General features: G+C 37.3%; 1 protein-coding gene and 1 pseudogene across 1 annotated transcript in view; both read right to left on the reverse strand.

Annotated features, from left to right (window-relative positions):
* Window positions 1-19,094, reverse strand: part of TTC28 (tetratricopeptide repeat domain 28) — a 496,632-nt gene that overhangs the window by 295,269 nt on the left and 182,269 nt on the right. The window lies entirely within an intron of this gene.
* Window positions 2,606-19,059, reverse strand: LOC111525376 (annotated as a pseudogene).

Below are 19,094 nucleotides of genomic sequence, written 5' to 3' on the forward strand. Positions count from 1 at the left end.
CATATATGTTGCATGGTAATTACAGAAAAGTACCTTTATTCAGGCAGAATAAAAGATGCTGATTACTGCTTAGAAAACAGACTGCTTTTAGTGAGCTAAAACTGAAATAAGAAAGGATTCCTAATTTGGATCATTGGTATCAGTGAATGGGAAGAGCATTGTTCTACAATCTATTTTAATCAGATTTTAATTATTCTAAGCCACAATGACAAAAATTAAACAAACCTCAGTGATGGTTTTACAAAATTAAAAAGGACTATAGGAAATTATCATTTCTGTTGTTTTTGTTTTAGAAATTATCTTTTTAAAAACTAGACACACAGTAGATTTTGTTTCAGCAAGGATAACTGCTTTGTATCAATTATATTCCAAGTAGCTAGCAGAACATATGTCACGTTATTTTAGAAAACCATAAGTTAACACTTATTATTAGCTGCATAACGTTATGAAAACATCATCCATCCTCTTTAAACTTTAGTTTTCTCATCTACAAAACAGAAAAATTATCATTAATTTGCTTCAGTTTCTCCAATCTGGCCCTGAGGATCCCAACGTTAAAAATCAAGTAAGTGCAAGCTTACCCAGCAGCTGTTCTGTTCAGGCAGCCTGCCACCCATTATACCAGAATGACAGCATCTTAGCTGCAAAAATCACATTCTTAGCCTTACAGATTGTCATTAGTATCTTTAGGAATAATACCACTCAAACTCCTCTCAGTCCTTGAATGATGCTGCCGTCTCTGATATGTCAGGTTATATCTGTTTCTGAGTCTTTTAGTTTTGATTCTTTATGCTTAATTCTCTTAGTTATTGGTTCAATCTACAATCCCTAATATGGGTGTAGCACATGCATTATCAAGCAGAAGGCTTTTGGTATATCTCAGGAAGCCTGTTTCTCTGGGAAACTACTGAATTATATCAAACTACATAAAAGTCCATTCCTGAAATCCAAATACCTGCTCTGGGTTTTTGTGGGAATAACATGAAATAATGTATACAAAAATAAGAAATCTATTTGCAAATGGTAAATATTAATCACATGCAAATAACAATCCATTATCAATGGTAATCATTATTTTAAATGACTAGGATCCAGTTAACATTCCATAAATTGTATCATTATGGGTAAAATACTTAATTAATTTAGGATCTTTAGAAGTCCAACAATTATAACAAAAGGGAATTACTTTTAGATATAATAAATTGAAGGAAGTCACTTGATGATGGTCAAATCATATCATTCCTATAGGCTTCCTATTTCTCAGGATAAAATGAGAGGGTTAGCCCTGGTGATTTCTATTAAATTGCATAAAGTACTTTCTCCATGGGACCTATATCTCATTCTCTGCCTCAGCTTAGCTCTGTCTTGCAAGAGAGAGGTGGCTCCCCACAGCAGTTGCTGTAAGAAAAGGCTATGGCCATACAAATCAAAATGCACTGCCACCATTGCTAAAGCAAAGAAAGACAATGAGATGAGTCTACCACCTCCTCCGTCCACTCATACCACCCAAACTGCACTTCTAGGATAATGTGCACTTCATTGACTTTGGACATCTAGTTGAACCGGGTTTCAGCCATATATGAATATTTTGTTTGTTCTAGGATATGCAGGGTATGTACAGCCAGGAAAGAGATGGGAAATGTGAAGTGGTTTTGTTTTCGTGGCATAGGGAGGCAGAGTCAGGGCTACCCAGTGAAATTTATTCCACATGGGTCAGCTCTCACCAAGAATTCGAATCACTAAAATTATTGCTCATCATTCTTTCACTACCAAGACTTCTATTCTTTATTTTTTCTAAATTTTTATTGTGAAAATTTACAAAGATACAGTCAAAAGAACTGTACAGTGAATAACAAAATCCACAGTGAGATTCTACAACTCCTAACATTTTGCTAAATGTGCTTTATAACATATCTATACATCTTTTTGTCAATCTGTTTTTTTGATACAATTTAAAATAAGTTTCAGACATTAGTATACTTTACCCCTAAATACTTCAGCATGTATATCACTATTTATATTTTCAGATAAAATTTATATATAATAAAATGCACAAATTTTTAATATACCATTTGATGAGGTTTTGTTTGTTTTTTAGACAGAGTCTTGCTCTGTCACCCAGGCTGGAGTGCAATGGTGCAATCTCGGCTCACTGCAACCTCCACTTCCTGAATTCAAGCGATTCTCCTGCCGCAGCCTCCTGAGTTGCTGGGATTACAGGCATGTGCCACCATGCCTGGCTAATTTTTTGTATTTTTAGTAGAGACGGGGTTTCACCATGTTGTCCAGGCTGGTCTCGAACTCCTGACCTTGGGACCCACCTGCCTGGGCCTCCCAAAGTGCTGGAATTACAGGCATGAGCCACCACACCCAGCTCATTTGATGAGTTTTGACACACACATACACCTAGGTAACCCAAACACATATTAAGAGATGAAACATTCCCATCGCCATATAAAGTACCCTTCCATGCCTTCCTAGTCAATCCTGTCCTCACCTCCGCTTCCAAAGACAACCATTGATCTGACTGTTTTCACTACAGATTAGTTTTGCCTGTTCTAGAACTTCTTTTTTTTTTTTTCCAGATGGCAGTTTTTACATTTATTTAAACAGAAAACGTGCACATGAGCTGTCTACTCATTTTCTTCACTGCCAGCCTGGCACTGGGGTTGGTGACTCTGATGGCCAGCTGGGCAGCTCTTTCCACGATGGCTTTGCGGTTCTTGGAGGAAACATTGTGAGCAATCTCAGCACAGTAAGATTTGTTGCACATCAGCAGCACTTCCAGCTCCTTGACATTGTGGACCAGGAACTTCCGGAATCCACTTAGCAGCAGGTGCTTTGTTTTTTTGTTGCTCCCATAACCAATGTTGGGCATCAAGATCTGGCCCTTGAATCTTCTACGAACCGTGTTGTCAATGCCTCTGGGTTTCCGCCAGTTACACTTAATTTTGACATATCGGTCTGACTGGTGCTGGATAAACTTGGTTCTTTTTTTGACGATCTTGGGCTTCGCAAGGGGTCTAAGGGCGGCTATGATGCCGAGGAGGAGATGGCTGCCACCTCCGTAGGCAGCGCCGAGGAAGAGAGCAGAACTTCTTATTAATAGAATTATAAAGTATGTCGTCTTTTGGTGTCTGATTTCTTTCACACCGCCTAATGTTTTTGAGATTTATTCCTGTTGCTACATATATTTTAAAATATACCGTTTTTACATCCATTCTTCCATTGAGAAACACTTGGGCTACTTTCAGATTTTGCTATTATGAGTAAAACTGCCATAAACATTCTTATACAAGCCATTTTATGGACATATGTTTTCAATTCTCTGGGGTAAATATCTAGCAGCAGACTTGCTGGCCAAAGAGTTAGTGTATGTTTAGATTTTAAAGAAACTGCAAGACTTTTTCCAACATGGTTGTACCATTTCATGCTCCCAACAACAACATGTAAGAATTAAATACATCGATGTATGCTATAAATCCTACAATTCAACGGTATACTTTTTGCTTTAATTAGCCATATGCATTTTAAAGAAATTAAAAAAGAAAAAAGTAAAAAAAAAATGTTGGTTTTTTTTTTGTGAGATGAAATTTTGCTCTTGTTGCCCAGGCTGGAGTGCAATGGAGCGATCTCAGCTCACTGCAACCTCTGCCTTCTGGGTTCAAGCAATTCTCCTGCCTCAGCCTCCCAAGTAGCTGGGGTTACAGGTATGCACCACCATGCCCAACTAATTTTGTATTTTTAGTAGAGATAGGGTTTCACCATGTTGGTCAGGCTAGTCTCGAACTCCTGACCTCATGTGATCCACCCACCTCAGCCTCCCAGAGTGCTGGGATTATAGGCAAGAGCCACTGCGCCCAGCCAAAAAATCTTTTGTATTTACCAACATATTTATTATTATCTCTGGAGTTCTTCCTTTTATTTCCCTGTAGGTCTGGGTTTCCATTTGATGTCATTTTCCTTCAGAACGAAAAATCCTTTAGCATTTCTTATAGTGCAAGTCTGTTGATAATTTTCTTGGTTTTTCCTTATTTTTAAATGTTTTTATTTTGCCTTCACTCTTGAAAATTACTTCTGCTGATTATTGAATTCTTGGGTTGACAGATTTTTTTTCTTTCAGCACTTGGAAGATTTTCTCCTACTGTCTTTTGGTCTCCATTATTTCTGATAAGAAATTGGCCATCATCTGTATTATTGCTCCCCCTCTACCTAATGTGTCATTTTTCTCTGGTTGCTTTCAAGGTTTTCTAATTGGTTTATAGTAAATATACAGCATTTAGGTGTTGTCCTCTTTGTATTTATGCTGTTTGAGATTAGCTGAGGTGTTAGAATCTGTAAATTTATTTTTTACTAAATTTGGGGAAAATACTAATACTCTCTTTTGCATCATTATCTCTGTTTATCTTTTTGTAATATGTATATAATTATACATATATAAAACCATTTGATATCGTCCCACAAGGCACTGAGGCTCTTTTTATTCTTTGTAAACTATTTTCTCTCTGATTTTCAGATTGGATACTTTCCATTGATCTGTCTTCAAGTTCATGTCTCTTTCTCTGTCATCTCTAACGTTTTATCAAGCTCATCAATGACTATTTGAGTTTAGATATTATATTTTTCCATTTTCTTTTCCTTTTTTTTTTTTTTTTTTTGGAGACGGAGTCTCACTCTGTCGCCCAGGCTGGAGTGCAGTGGCCGGATCTCAGCTCACTGCAAGCTCCGCCTCCCAGGTTTATGCCATTCTCCTGCCTCAGCCTCCCCAGTGGCTGGGACTACAGGCGCCCGCCACCTCGCCCAGCTAGTTTTTTGTATTTTTTAGTAGAGACGGGGTTTCACCGTGTTAGCCAGGATGGTCTCGATCTCCTGACCTCGTGATCCGCCCGTCTCAGCCTCCCAAAGTGCTGGGATTACAGGCTTGAGCCACCGCGCCCGGCCTCCATTTTATTTTCTTATAGTTTCTATTTCTCTGTTGAGATTTCCTATCCACTCATTATAAGCATATTTTACCTTATATATTTGGACATAGTTACAGTAACTTTTAAAACTCTTTTCTATTAATTTCAACATCTGGGTCATCTTAGGGCTGGTTGGTTTCACTGAATGCCTTTTTTCTTTCGTATGAGTTATATTTTCCTGTTTCTTCATATGTCTAATAACTTTGGACTATATCCTGGACATTGTGAATGATACACTGTATACACTTGAAATTTTGTTATATTATTCTATACAATATCAACTTTTCTGTTTTAGCAGTTAACCCTGATGAACTCAAACACCAAACTGTTACTACTGAAGTGGGCAGCAGGTGAAATCTCTATTCAGTCCTTCCAGCCTTGGAAGAGTTGCTTGGAATCTGTCCTCACATGCTTAGGAGCTACCTAGAGATCTGATCAGAGTTTATACATAGAATTTGGGGCTCCCCTACATGGCTCTCCCCTTTACAGGATTTCCCACGTCACTTTCTGGTTGTTTGTGTGGCCCATACTCTGCCCTCTGATTCCTCAATCAATAAGGCTACAAGTTTCTATATAGTTTCCGAGGACTGGGGCCTACACTCTTACAAAAACAAACAAACAAAAAATATAAAACCAGGGAATTCACTCAGTGATATTCTCTTTTTCCAAGTGTTAATTCTCTTCCAGCTTCTGCCTGTTTGGTTATTCTCTAGTACCCTCATATAGCTGTTTGTTTTATATTTTGCCCAGTTTATAATTGTTATGTGGCCATGCTGATATTAGCGACTTTGCCAGAAGCAGAATTTTCTTTCCTTTGTGTAGTTACAGGGGATAAAAATGATCCTAATATAAATAACATAAACTATATAAAAATGAAAGTACTCTATGATTCACATTGCTGCACTTTTTGTCTTCTGATTAAAGAGTCAACGTACAAGAGACTCTGGAAGCACTATCCAACAGAACTTTCTAAGATGATAAAAAAAATTTTCTGTGCTATCGAATATGGCCACTACTAGCCACATTAGTCTATTTTTACACTTAAAATGTGATTATTGTGTTTGGGAAACCAAATTTTTTACTTTATTTAATTTAATATAACCACATGTGGCTAACAGCTACTACGTTGGGCAATCCAGCTCTAACAATCGTGTAATCTGGTCTTCCTGTTTTACAGATGATGAACCAGCAGCCCAAAGAGCTTCCACAAGAGGCCTGTCCATGACAGAAGGCCTCTAGTGGCAAAACCAGGATTTGAATTTAGATCTCCTAATTCCTAATCTCAAATTGCTTCTACTCTACATATGAAGAGACTACAAAACATTATGACTGACAGAGGAGAATGAAAAATATAATAGATGGAGTGATGATAAAGTAGAACTTCGAAAATTACAGTTGGAAAAGATGAAACAGCTGAGGACAGAATGATTTGCAAACATATCATACATTACACATACATATACATATATTCCCTGGATGTACAATTTCTTTTGAGGTGGTAATTATTTTATCAGCAGAAGAAAAAGAGCTTTTTATAACTCATTACAGGCCCAAAAAGTCAGTCTCAGCCGATTTATAATACAAAGAACACCATCAAGAAATTGATGTCCTGTCTCCATTCTTCACAAGCATCTACTTTCCAAGTCCTACAGTCTTCAGTCATTTGAGAGTTACTGTTTAGCAATCCTATTTGTTTCTCAAAAGCCTGTAAGATACACACCCCAGAAAAGTTGCCAAGCCTTCCCCTCATGAACTCAATACTCCCTATGAGGATTTGTTTCTCTGCTAAAATGGAATGCTTTTTACCTTTTAACCCACTCTCCTGTACTATTAGAAGTAAAATAATTACCTCAACTACATTCTTTCTTACACACACACACACACACACACAAACACACACACACCCCACAAGCCTTTGTATGGATTTCATATTAGCATTATTGCAAATTATATAATAAAGCACATAGTATAGAAAATGTCTGCAAAAAGGTCCAAGAAAAATAGCATTGTTTTCAGAGAAAGTGCTGTGGTCAGGATGATGTCATCAAAAATCATCTAATTAATTTCCTGTAGCTACATCCTAAAGGAAATCCAGAAGGCTCAATTTTCTCACGAAGTAGTCTTTTCTTTTGGTTAGTAACTGTTCATGCAAACCCACAGGTGTCAAATTGATAATGATTATGATTCACCTTTATTCTTCACGATCACAAAAAAATGAAATTTCATTTAAAAGATTTTTCATGTGGAAGGCATCATTAGAATATAAAAAGTATCCTTTCTTTTAGAGATAGGGTTTCACCATGTTGCTCAGACTGGCCTTGAACTCCTGGCTCAAACAATTCTCTCACCTTAGTCTCCCAAGTAGTTGAGACTATAGGCGCATGCCACTACATCTCGTTGGAAGTATCCTTATTGAATGTGAACTTTAGATTTTAGTTACTAGGAGCAAAGTAACTGCAGAAATGACCAGATGATTAAACTGAGTTGGTATTTACTACTCGACTTCATACAACTTCTCTAGCTCTGAGTAAAATAAAGATTATCACTCATAAGAACCAAGGAGAGGAGAGCACTTTTTACCTACTACCACCCTCAATGTTCTTCCTGCAGACCAACAGGCATTTATCATGACTGGCCTGGAATACCATAGGAGGTTTGCCAGGAGATGTGAGTTTCAAGGGCAAGAATGATGGCATATTCATCTTTATATCCAAAGGCATTACAGCACCTGGTACATAGTAAGCACAAACATGTTGAATGGATAAATGGATGAGATTATTAAATAAACTGTGCCCCTTTCCAACAGAAGCTCCCAATTCTACAGTGGGGAGAAGAACACCATTACAAACAAATATATGGGAAGTGCTGTAACTAAGGGATCACCGAGGGCCACAGCTTCTCAATCAATTTGAAAGAACAAACTAACAGATTGATATCAAGTGCTAAGGTGTTTAGAGCAGCTTTTCTGGTGAGCAATTTGGGTAAATCTTTTAATTTAAAATATGTACTAGATATGACACCAAAAGCGTAGATAACAAATTGAAAATAAGCAAATGGGTCTATATCACACAAAAAGCTTCTGTGGCCAGGCACGGTGGCTCATGCCTGTAATCCCAGCACTTTGGGAGGCCAAGGCAGGCGGATCACGAGCTCAGCAGATCAAGACCATCCTGCTAACATAGTGAAACTTCATCTCTACTAAAAAAAATACAAAAAAAAAATTAGCTGGGCATGGTGGTGGACCCCTGTAGTCCCAGCTACTCGGGAGGCTGAGGCAGGAGAATGGCGTGAACCTGGGAGGCAGAGCTTGCAGTGAGCTGAGATGGTGCCACTGCACTCCAGCCTAGACAACAGAGCGAGACTCCTTCTCAAAAAGAAAAAAAAAGAAAAGAAAATAGATATTCCTCAAAAAATTTAAGAAGAGCTACATTATGATCCAGCAATTCCACTTCTGAGTATACATCCAAAGCAATGAAATCAATGTCGAAGACATGTCTGAACTCCATTCACTGAAGCATTATTCACAATAGCCAAGATATGGAAACAACCTGTGTCTGTCAGATGTATAGATTCAGAAAACATTGTGTGTGCATGTGTGTGTGTGTACAGACAAACATACATATACACACATACATACAAAAAATATATGCACAATGAAATATACTCAGCCATAAAAGAAAGAAATCCTGCCATTTGCGAGACAGTAGAGATGACTCTGAAGAACATTATGCTAAGTGACGTAAGCCAGAAAGACATATACTATATGATTTTACTTACACAGAATTCCACTTATATGTAGAACTTTTAAAAAGTCAAACTCATAGAAGCAGATAGTAAAACAGAGGTTGCCAGGGCTTGGGGTGAGGGAAATGGGGAGATGTTGGTCAAATAGCACAAACCTTCAGTTATAAGATAAATAAGTTCTGGGGACTCTAACACACAGTATGGTGACTATAGTTAATAATACTCTATTGTTTACTTAACATTTGCTAAAATAATAGATCTTAAGTGTCCTCACCACCCCCAACATATACAAATGATAACTAAGTACGACACTTAATTGTTAATCAATTTGATTATGGTCATTTCACAATGCATACATATATAAAACAATCACATTGTACACCTTGAACACATACAATTTGTATTCAGTAATTATACTTCAATAAGGCTGAATAAAATTTTTTAAATAATATAATGTACAAGACACCTGTTGACCCAGGAATCCCACTTCTTAGATGCTATTCTAGTTCTAAATGTATACAAAGAGACTTATATATGGTCTTTTTTACTGCAACCACGTTTGTAATGGCAAGAAAACAACAACAAGAAAACCAAAACAACTCCCTGAATTTCAACAGTGGACGAATGGTGCACCCATAATACATACTAGTACACAGAAGTTCAAAACAATGTAGTTGATCCATGTGTGCTGACATGAAAAGAGGTTCAAGATTATTAAGTAAAAAAATCATTTGAAGAACAACATCACATTCCCATTTATGAAAAATAAAACAATACATTTTTATACATGTATATTTAAATCCATAGAAGGTGGACTAGAACCCCACTAACAGAAAAATAATATGTCATAAATATAATTTAAACTTTCTAGTAATCCATAAAAATGTAAAAAGTAAAATTAATTTTAATAACACATTTAAATCCAATGTAGCCAAAATATTATCACTATATTAAACAATACAAAAAATTAATAATGAGATACTTTACATTCTTTTTGTTCATTCTAAGCCTTGAATTCCAGAGCATATTTTACATTTACAGCACATCTCAATTCAAACTATTCACATTTTAAATGCTCAATAGCCACATGTGGAAGTAGCTACCACAATGAGCAGTATAAATCTAGGAGAATGCACTTCAAGTTAGTAACAGTGGTTACTTCTGGAAAAGACAGTTTTTAAATCTTTTACATCAATAACTAACTCATATATTACTTATGGAATGATAAAACTAGAACGATAAAAAAACAAGTAGTATGGGAATACAGATGGCTGAGCAAATAACACTTTTCCCAGGGTTGCTGAATCTCCGGATCAAGGAAGGGAACTAGGGAAAAATAAAATTTAAAAATACCATTTATAATAGTGAGCAAATGCACACACACACACACACACACACACACAAAACCTAAGGATAAAATTAAGAAACTATATGTAATAGTTCTACACTGAAAAGAATAAAACACTGCTGGAAGAAATTCTACAAGGCCTAAATAAATGGAAAAATATACCATGTTTATGGAATATAACATTAAAATATATTCATAGATTCAACGCTATCCCAGTCAAAATTCCAGCAGGATGTTTAAGCAGAGAAAAGGAGAACTGACTAGCTAATTCTAAGATACACATATATGTAAAGAACCTGGAATATCTTCAGCAATCTTGAAGTAGAACAAAGCTATAAAAATTACATTATCAAGTATCCAGATTCATTAAAAAGCTACAATAACTAGGCAATTTACTACTGTCACAAAGATAGACAAAATTATTAACAGAGCGGAGTCTTTATATGTATACCATATATCTTACTTACGACAAAAGTAACATGCAGTACAGTCTCATGAATATAGAGTGCTGGGTCAACTGGATATCCATGTGGGAAAAAAATATGAACTTTGATTTCTACCTCAACGCAAACAAGTTAATTCCAAGTGGCAGTAAATCTAAATGCAATGACCTTGGGATACACAAACATTTTCTTAAACAAGACACAAAAGGCTCTAACAAACAAAAGTATTGATAAATCGGATTTAACTAACATTTGATAAGATAGTAGATAGAGAAGATGAGAATTGAGAAAGATAGCTTCAATGTGGTAGAAATGACAACTAAACCTGAAAAAGAAAAATGTTGCTAAGGAGTCAAAGATGAGGCCTTCTATGCAGAGACCAGAAAGAGTAAAGGTACAGAAGGGTAAAAGCAGAAGGTCAGTAGACTTGCATAAACAGATTAAAAGGTGTACAATAGGCCGGGCGCGGTGGCTCAAGCCTGTAATCCCAGCACTTTGGGAGGCCGAGACGGGCGGATCACGAGGTCAGAAGATCGAGACCATCCTGGCTAACACAGTGAAACCCCGTCTCTTCTAAAAAATACAAAAAACTAGCTGGGCGACGTGGCGGGCGCCTGTAGTCCCAGCTACTCGGGAGGCTGAGGCGGGAGAATGGCGTAAACCCGGGAGGCGGAGCTTGCAGTGAGCTGAGATCCGGCCACTGCACTCCAGCCTGGGCAGCGGAGCGAGACTCCGTCTCAAAAAAAAAAAAAAGGTGTACAATATTCAGAGCAGTTGAAGAAAAGTAATAAGAAAAGGTTATGAAGGGGTTTGTACTTTATCCTGGAGAGAAAAGGAAGCTGTCAAAGGCTAAATTTAAGTACGCTTTTTCTGATGATGTAATTCATGATCAGAACTAAATTTTAGAAGGATAACTCAAAGAGCTTATAGAAGATGGACTAGATCAAGAAGAAACTAGAATCAGGACAGGGTTAAAACAGGGCTTCACAAATTAGAATAGTTACATATCCCAGTGTAACAAGAGGTATGCAAAGCTATCTAATAAAATCTACAGCACTTTTTCAGGAATATCTTGTTTACTTGAATATTTAGGGAAAAACAACTTCACACTAAAACAAACACTGATACAATGTAGTCATACGCAATATTCATATGAGTAATTTAAATAATGACGGCAATAACATCAATAATAACAATTTTTTTTGCATCCTAATTATGTCTAAGGCACTATCCTCATCAAGCGCTTTATGTGAACTCATTTAATTCTCACAACAATAAGCAAAATAGATACCATAAGAATCAATTCCTCCACTAAACTACACATAGAGTTATTTGCTCAGATGCGTGTTTCCATATACCTCTTTCTTTTTACTTTTTAAATTTTGTAATTAAGGTTTAACAATTCTTTACATTGCTGATGATATAACTTGATATAACCACTTTGGAAAACTGGCCAAACTTCCTAAATCTAAACATCATATGTATGAACAAATACCTAATAGAAATAAGTGCTGATGCTCATCAAAAGATATTCACAAAAATTTTACAGCAGCATTTTTATAACAGCTCCAAACTGGAAACAACTCATGAGTCCATCAGTACACTTAAAAGAGTTGTACAGGCTGGGCGCAGTGGTTCACGTCTATAATCCCAGCACTTTGGGAGGCCAAGGCAGGTGGATCATGAGGTCAAGAGATCAAGACCATCCTGGCTAACACAGTAAAACCCCGTTTCTACTAAAAGTACAAAAAAAATTAGCCGGGCATGGTGGCGGGTGCCTGTAGTCCCAGCTACTTGGGAGCCTGAGGCAGAAGAATGGCGTGAACCCGGAAGGCGGAGTTTGCAGTGAGCCAAGATTACACTACTGCACTCCAGTCTGGGCAACAGAGCGAGACTCCGTTTCAAAAAAAAAAAAAAAGTTATATAATTTTTAGGTCACATGGTAATAAGTGGCAGAGCCAAAACTCAAGCCCAACTTTGTTGAATATCTAATTTCACACTCTCAACCACTATCCTATATTGGAAAGAAATTACTCATGGCAGCAGCTTCAGACTTTGCTCATAGACCCAAATAGTACACATCCTTTCTCCTCCACTTGCATAAGAATATCTATTAAAAGGTGTGGAAAGTTCTGAGAGGAGGGTACTGCAACAGTCTAGGTAAAAGAGATGGGAGGAGACAAGAAAGAGATTTCTAATACAGAAAGAAGAGAATCAAGTAACCAACCAAACATGAGAGTGAGGGGAGGAGATGGTTTGGGCAACAGGACAATGGTGAATGCAGAAATAGGCACAAATTGAGGGCTCAATCAACAGAGTTGAAGATACGTATCCAGGAGGCAGATGAGAGTATGAAGCTCAAGAGACAAATCAGACTGATAAAAAATACTTTGGAGTTACCAGCATATTTGTATATCAGATTTCCTGAACAGAGAACACTATCTCCAATACTATGTAATTTATGTACCCTTCTGACAATATTAACTCACAGGAGGGCCTCTGTGGGGCAAGCAAAATTAATTTTGAAACCATTAAAGTAGATAGAAGGTTAGCCAGAATAAAAAAAATCCTGTGGAGAAGATACCACCTCCCTTATTAACCATCTGAGAGCAACAGTAGAAAAGAAAACCTATTAAGCGGCATTGGTGTGCCTGTAGTCCCAGTCACTCAGGGGGCTGAGGCAGGAGGAATGCCTGAGGCCAGGAGTTTAAGGCCACAGTGTACTATGCTCACACTTGTGAATAGCCACTGCACTACAGCCTGAGCAATGTAGCAAGAACTCTGACTTTAAAAAACAATAAAATTAAAACAAATTTTTTTTTGGCCAGGCACAGTGGCTCGTGCCTGTAATCCCAACACTTTGGGAGGCCACGGCAGGTGGATCACCTGAGGTCAGGAGAGTGAGACCAGCCTGGCCAACATGGTGAAACCCTGTCTCTACTAAAAATAAAAATTAGCTGGGCATGGTGGTGCACACCTGTAATTCCAGCTATTTGGGAGGCTGAGGCAGGAGAATTGCTTGAACCTGGGAGACAGAGGTTGCAGTGAGCCGAGATGGCGCCATTGCACTCCAGCCTGGGCGACAGAGTGAGACCCCATCTCAAAAAAAAAAAATTTTTTTTTAAAGAAAACCTATTGCTTTTCAAAGGCAGGCAGACAAACTGCTTTCAGGCTGCTATCTAGCTACTCTGGAAAATCCTAAAACTTATTATAGCCAAAGATGCAAGAGGCAGAAAGATGCAGTTTCGTATCCTTCCCACTCATAGCATTTACAGTATTAATTTTTGCTTCAAAAGGCAGTGTACTGTATTTTATTTCACTATCAAAATGATGCAAAAGGGCAAACAAGGTATAATTTAGGGTCACAGGTACAATGTAAGAATAGGATAATCATAAAATCTGTATTACCTGAACTTTTTATATTGAAGATGGTACGACTGCTGTTTGGGAGTGTTCTCAAAGTTCTAATTAGCACAATCATTAAGAGGAAAAAATCAGGAGTGTAACATAAAACAGAAATGTACAAAATTATCATTATCTTCAAATAATTCACATTACAAGAGAATCAACAAAAAATTATGCACTAATATAAGGTAATTTTCATATAGCCAGTGACAAAACATGCAAGATAAACACCTTTCCTATATACCATCAATAACTATTTTTTTAAAAAAATCACAATGAGGGCCTGGCATGGTCACTCATGTCTATAACCCCAGCACTTTGGGAGGCCAAGGTGAGAGAACTGCTTGAGCCAGGACTTCAAGACCAGCCTAGGCAACACAGTGAGACCTTGCTCTACAAAAAATTTTCTCAAATTAGCCAGGCATGGTGGCCTGTGCCTGTAGTCCCAGCTACTTGGGAGGCTGAGGTGGGAGGATCAGTTGAGCCCAGGAGGTCAAGGCTGCAGTGAGCCATGATTGTACCACTGCACTCCAGCCTGAGTGACCTTGTCTCAAAAAAAAAGAAAAACACACACACACAATGAAAAGTATCTCATTTTCAATAAGATACATGAAGTGTATAGCAAAAGAAAAACTCCTTAAAAATGTAGATCAGTAAGGGGACATGTAAGAATAAATGGAGAGATAGACCAGGCAACTAAACGGAAGACTGACTATTAAAAAGACATCAATTTATTCATAAGTAATATGCAAATTCCATACAATTCCAATAGACACCTCAATGAATCATTCTCTAAAATCTAACAGAATGATTTTAAAGTTCATTTATGGGGTAAGGGGACAAGAATATCCTAGACATTAAAAAAAAAGAATAAAGGTAAAGGACTTCTCTAGCAAATATAATGTATTATAGGGCAATAATAATTAAAACTGTGTGTTATTAGAACACTAAGTGCCTAACAGCTCAGTGGGATGACACAGCAATGCCCAGAATCAGACCAATACAAAATAACCAATACCACTATAGAAGAAAATAGGTTAAGAGTATTATAGTTCTTTATAAAGGAAATAGAAGCATAAAGCTCTTCATAAAAGAAATTTTAAAAAACAGTCAACCCAAGTAGTGGTCAAAGAAATGCAAATTAACACAATAAGATATCACCTTTTTCTTAACCTATTAAATTGACTTTTTGGTTTTAATATTAATGCCCAGTGTTGGCCAGTGCAGGGAAATGAAACCTCTGATACATTGCTGATAGGCCTGAAACAGATGCAGCTTTCCTGGGAGCAATTAGCAATAGGTATAAGAAGCCTTACTATGTTTATTCCAAACTAGCCCACTTCTAATAATTTAACTAAAGGAAATGATAAGAGATGTGTTTAAAGATTTACGTACAAGGATATTTTTCCAGATTTTATAATACCAAAACTTTTTAAATGATCTAAATATATAACAGTAGGAAAATAGATGAAATGAATTATGAGAAAGTCATAAGAATTTCAGTAGAAAATAAAATGAAGAAATGTGTTATAAGTGGAAAAACATAAGTGCAAAAAGTTATAAAACAGCACTCCAAGAGGATTTCCATTTTTGTTTGAATATATATAAACAATCATAATTACATATATGACTAAAAGAGCATACCAAAAATGTTAACATTACATGTATGACTAAAAGAGCATACCAAAAATGTTAACAGTCTGGTAGGCTTATAATTAGTTATTTTTAATCGTTATGTAATTGGATAAAACTAATAAATATTAACTTTTTTTCTTGGAGACAGGATCTCTCTCTGTTGCCCGGACTGGAGTACAGTGGTGCAAACTTGGCCCACTGCAACCTTGGCTTCCCAGGCTCAAGCAATCCTCTCACCTCAACCTCCTGAGTTGCTGGGATTACAGGCATGTGTTACCATATCCAACTAATTTTTGCATTTTTTGCAGAGACCAGGTTTCACTATGTTGCCCAAGGTGGTCTCAAACTCCTGGGCTCCAGTAATCTGCCCACCTCGGCCTCCAACTCCTGGGCTCAAGTAATCTGCCCACCTTGGCCTCCCAAAGTGCTGGGATTACAGGCATGAGCCACTGTACCAACACTATATTAACTTTTATAAAAAACAAGATTCTGTGACTATATTGAATAGGATTGTGGTAAATATCTGATCTTTGCTAAAGCCACAAACTCTCTTATCACTCAGCAAAACACGACTGATAACGCTAACCAGAGTTTAGGATCACATTTCAAGTTTCACCTGTTTCACAAAGCTTCCTCAAGTTTCTACCAGTCTCTACCCCTCTAGAATTCCAGAATTTCAGCAGTGATTAAGAGGGCATTCATCATTTATTATTGAAACAATGTTTTAACATTTTCATGTATTAAAGCTTGCCTCAAAAAGAAAGTAAGTCCCTCCGAGGGAGTAACCCCACACCACACTACCCAGACCTTGAACCCTAAGCACAGTATTAGGTGCCTTATGAGAAGACATCACACTTAACTGAATTAAATCTCAGAATGGCCAACTAAAACTCTGAACCTAGATAAAATACATGTTGCTAAAATAGTTTCCTTTAGATATTCCTATATGTTCTAAACCAATATTAACTCCAGTCTTAAAAATTGGTGGCTGGTGTCAGGGATACAGAGATAAAAATTTCCAGTAAAACATGGGCAGGTAAGCAGCAGCAATCAAAAACAACCTTAAAAATTGAGAAATGCCCTTGTTCACTGCAGCATTATTCACAATAACCAAGATATGGAAACAACCTAAGTATCTATCAAGAAATGAAAGTGTAAAGAAGTTATAGCTCACACACACAGACACATACGTATACTGGAATGTTATTCAGCCTTAGAAAAGAAGGAAATCCTGACATTTGCAACAACATGGATGAACTTGGAGAGTATCATGTTAAGTGAAACAGGCCAGACACAGAAAGAAAATTACTACATGATCTCACTTATATATGGAGTCTAAAGTAGCTGAATTCATATAAGCAGAGCATAGACAGAATGGTGGTTACTGGTGGGGGTTGAGGGAGAGGAATGGGAAGATGTTGGTTAAAGAGTATACAGTTTCAGTTATGTAGGATAAATAAGTTCTAGAGCTCTAATGTATACCAGGAAGCTACAGTTAATAAATCATATTGTATACTTAAAATTCACTAAAAGATTAGATCTCAAATGTTCCCCCCCCCAACAGAAAGTTAAAAAGAATTACTGAATGCTTACTATGTATCAGATACAGGAAATAAATTTATGAACAAAAAACTAAGAAAAATACATTAATTTCTCATGAAAATGAACGGTATTTTATAATTCCTGAGACAAACACAATAGAAGAAACACAGTGAGAAAAGGGGAAATTCCATAGGTTAGTCAAGGAATCAGATAAATATGGGCTAAACAGGAGGAACAACTCAGGAGGCCTCTGAAATAGTTGAGCTATCTATGGCTGACAAACCCAAATGGGCCACTGTGAAAAGGGAATGGCCAGAAGAGGTTGATTATTAAGTCTTAATAATCAGAAATTTTGAGGCGAATATTATTAAGCTTAGAAAAGGAATTTGGTAGCTGGACATTCTCTCCTCACACAAGGGAAAAAAGAAATTCTCCTCAGTGGAAACTTTAAATCAGCCCTGGAATCTATTACTTATACATAAGGAGAATATCCCAACAGACAGGCTTGTGAACTACTGCAGTAGTGGTTATGCAAACGGCAATTTTGGAAGGGCAGAGGAGTGACTGTGGTAGGTGGCAAATCTAAGATGGCTAGGTTTGGGGAAGGAATGGGTACCAGTATTACCTCAGGGTCCCTTCCATCCTCATAATTCAATGATTTCTTAATAACATATTGTACAGCAGAGGTTATAAAACATGATATAAATTACACTATTGAGAAGAGGGAAGGCAGAAAAATTTCATTCCTCCTGTTTAACATCTATGATATTACCCATTTAAAAGTCTTTCCACCCTTTGTATTAATTGGGCTAATACGTATACCATGAAGGTTAGGAAAAAAAGAGTATAAATGCACCTCTTGCCTTCCCCCCACTCCCTGAGACGGAGTCTTGCTCTGTCACCCAGGCTGGAGTGCAGTGGCGCAGTCTCGACTCACTGCAACCTCCACCTCCCAGGTTGAAGCAATTCTCCTGCCTCCCGAGTAGCTGGGATTATAGGCACCCACCACCAAGCCCAGTTAATTTTTGTATTTTAAGTAGAGACAGGGTTTCACCATGTTGGCCAGGCTGATCTTCAACCCCTGACCTCGTGATCCGCCCACCTTAGCCTCACAAAGTGCTGGGATTACAGGCGTGCCTGGCCAGCTCTTGACATATTTATAGCAATCTGTCCCTTCACTAAATGGACCTATCTGGACAACTATGCTGTTTTAGTTCTTAAACCTGGCTCTCACTTCTTAATGCCATTAGTATATCTGTCTCTAGAAGTCTGATCTCTCATTTCACTCCCTGAACATCAAGAAATCAGACATCTGGCTTATAAGAATTGTTTGTAATGTTAGAGTTAATTGGGCAATAAGAAAAGTGTTCAGGTAACTCTCTAGAGAATAAAATTGCCCAAAATCCGTGGCCCTTTAATAGTCTGTTTTGATGGTTTTCAAAGGCTTTTCTTCCCCAATTCCTTCCGAGTGCCTGACCATGTTCCTGAGACATGAAGTTGCTGGATCATTTAAACAATACAATTAATCTTTATAAGGTCCCATAGTAGAATTCTTAGATGTAAACGTGACTAAACATATTTCTCAACACATAGATTGATTTATAAACTTATTGTTGCCTCTGCTATTAACCTTCTCTTCCTTATTAATAATATTACAATAAAAGCTATCATTTATGGAATTCCTTTGTGGAATGCCATTATGGAAATCCTGGCACCATGCTGGGCACTTTACATATATTATTTGTAATCCTACCACAACTGTGTTTGGAATAAATAGAATAATCATTTCCTGAATAAGAAAACGGAGGAGAAAAAGAAGAGTTGTTATAACTACCCCCAAGATTCCACACCCAGAAAATACTGCAGCTGGGATTTAAATCTGGGTCTATCTGACACCAAACCTCACCTTTCCACTCTGCAGACACTCTCTAATCATGTTACATCTACTGAATATTAACTCTTTGAGGATATTATGGTTCATCTCCTTAATAAAGATTATAATGATATTTCTTTACC

This window comes from Piliocolobus tephrosceles, chromosome 19 (genome assembly GCF_002776525.5).
Source record: "Piliocolobus tephrosceles isolate RC106 chromosome 19, ASM277652v3, whole genome shotgun sequence".
NCBI lineage: Eukaryota > Metazoa > Chordata > Mammalia > Primates > Cercopithecidae > Piliocolobus > Piliocolobus tephrosceles.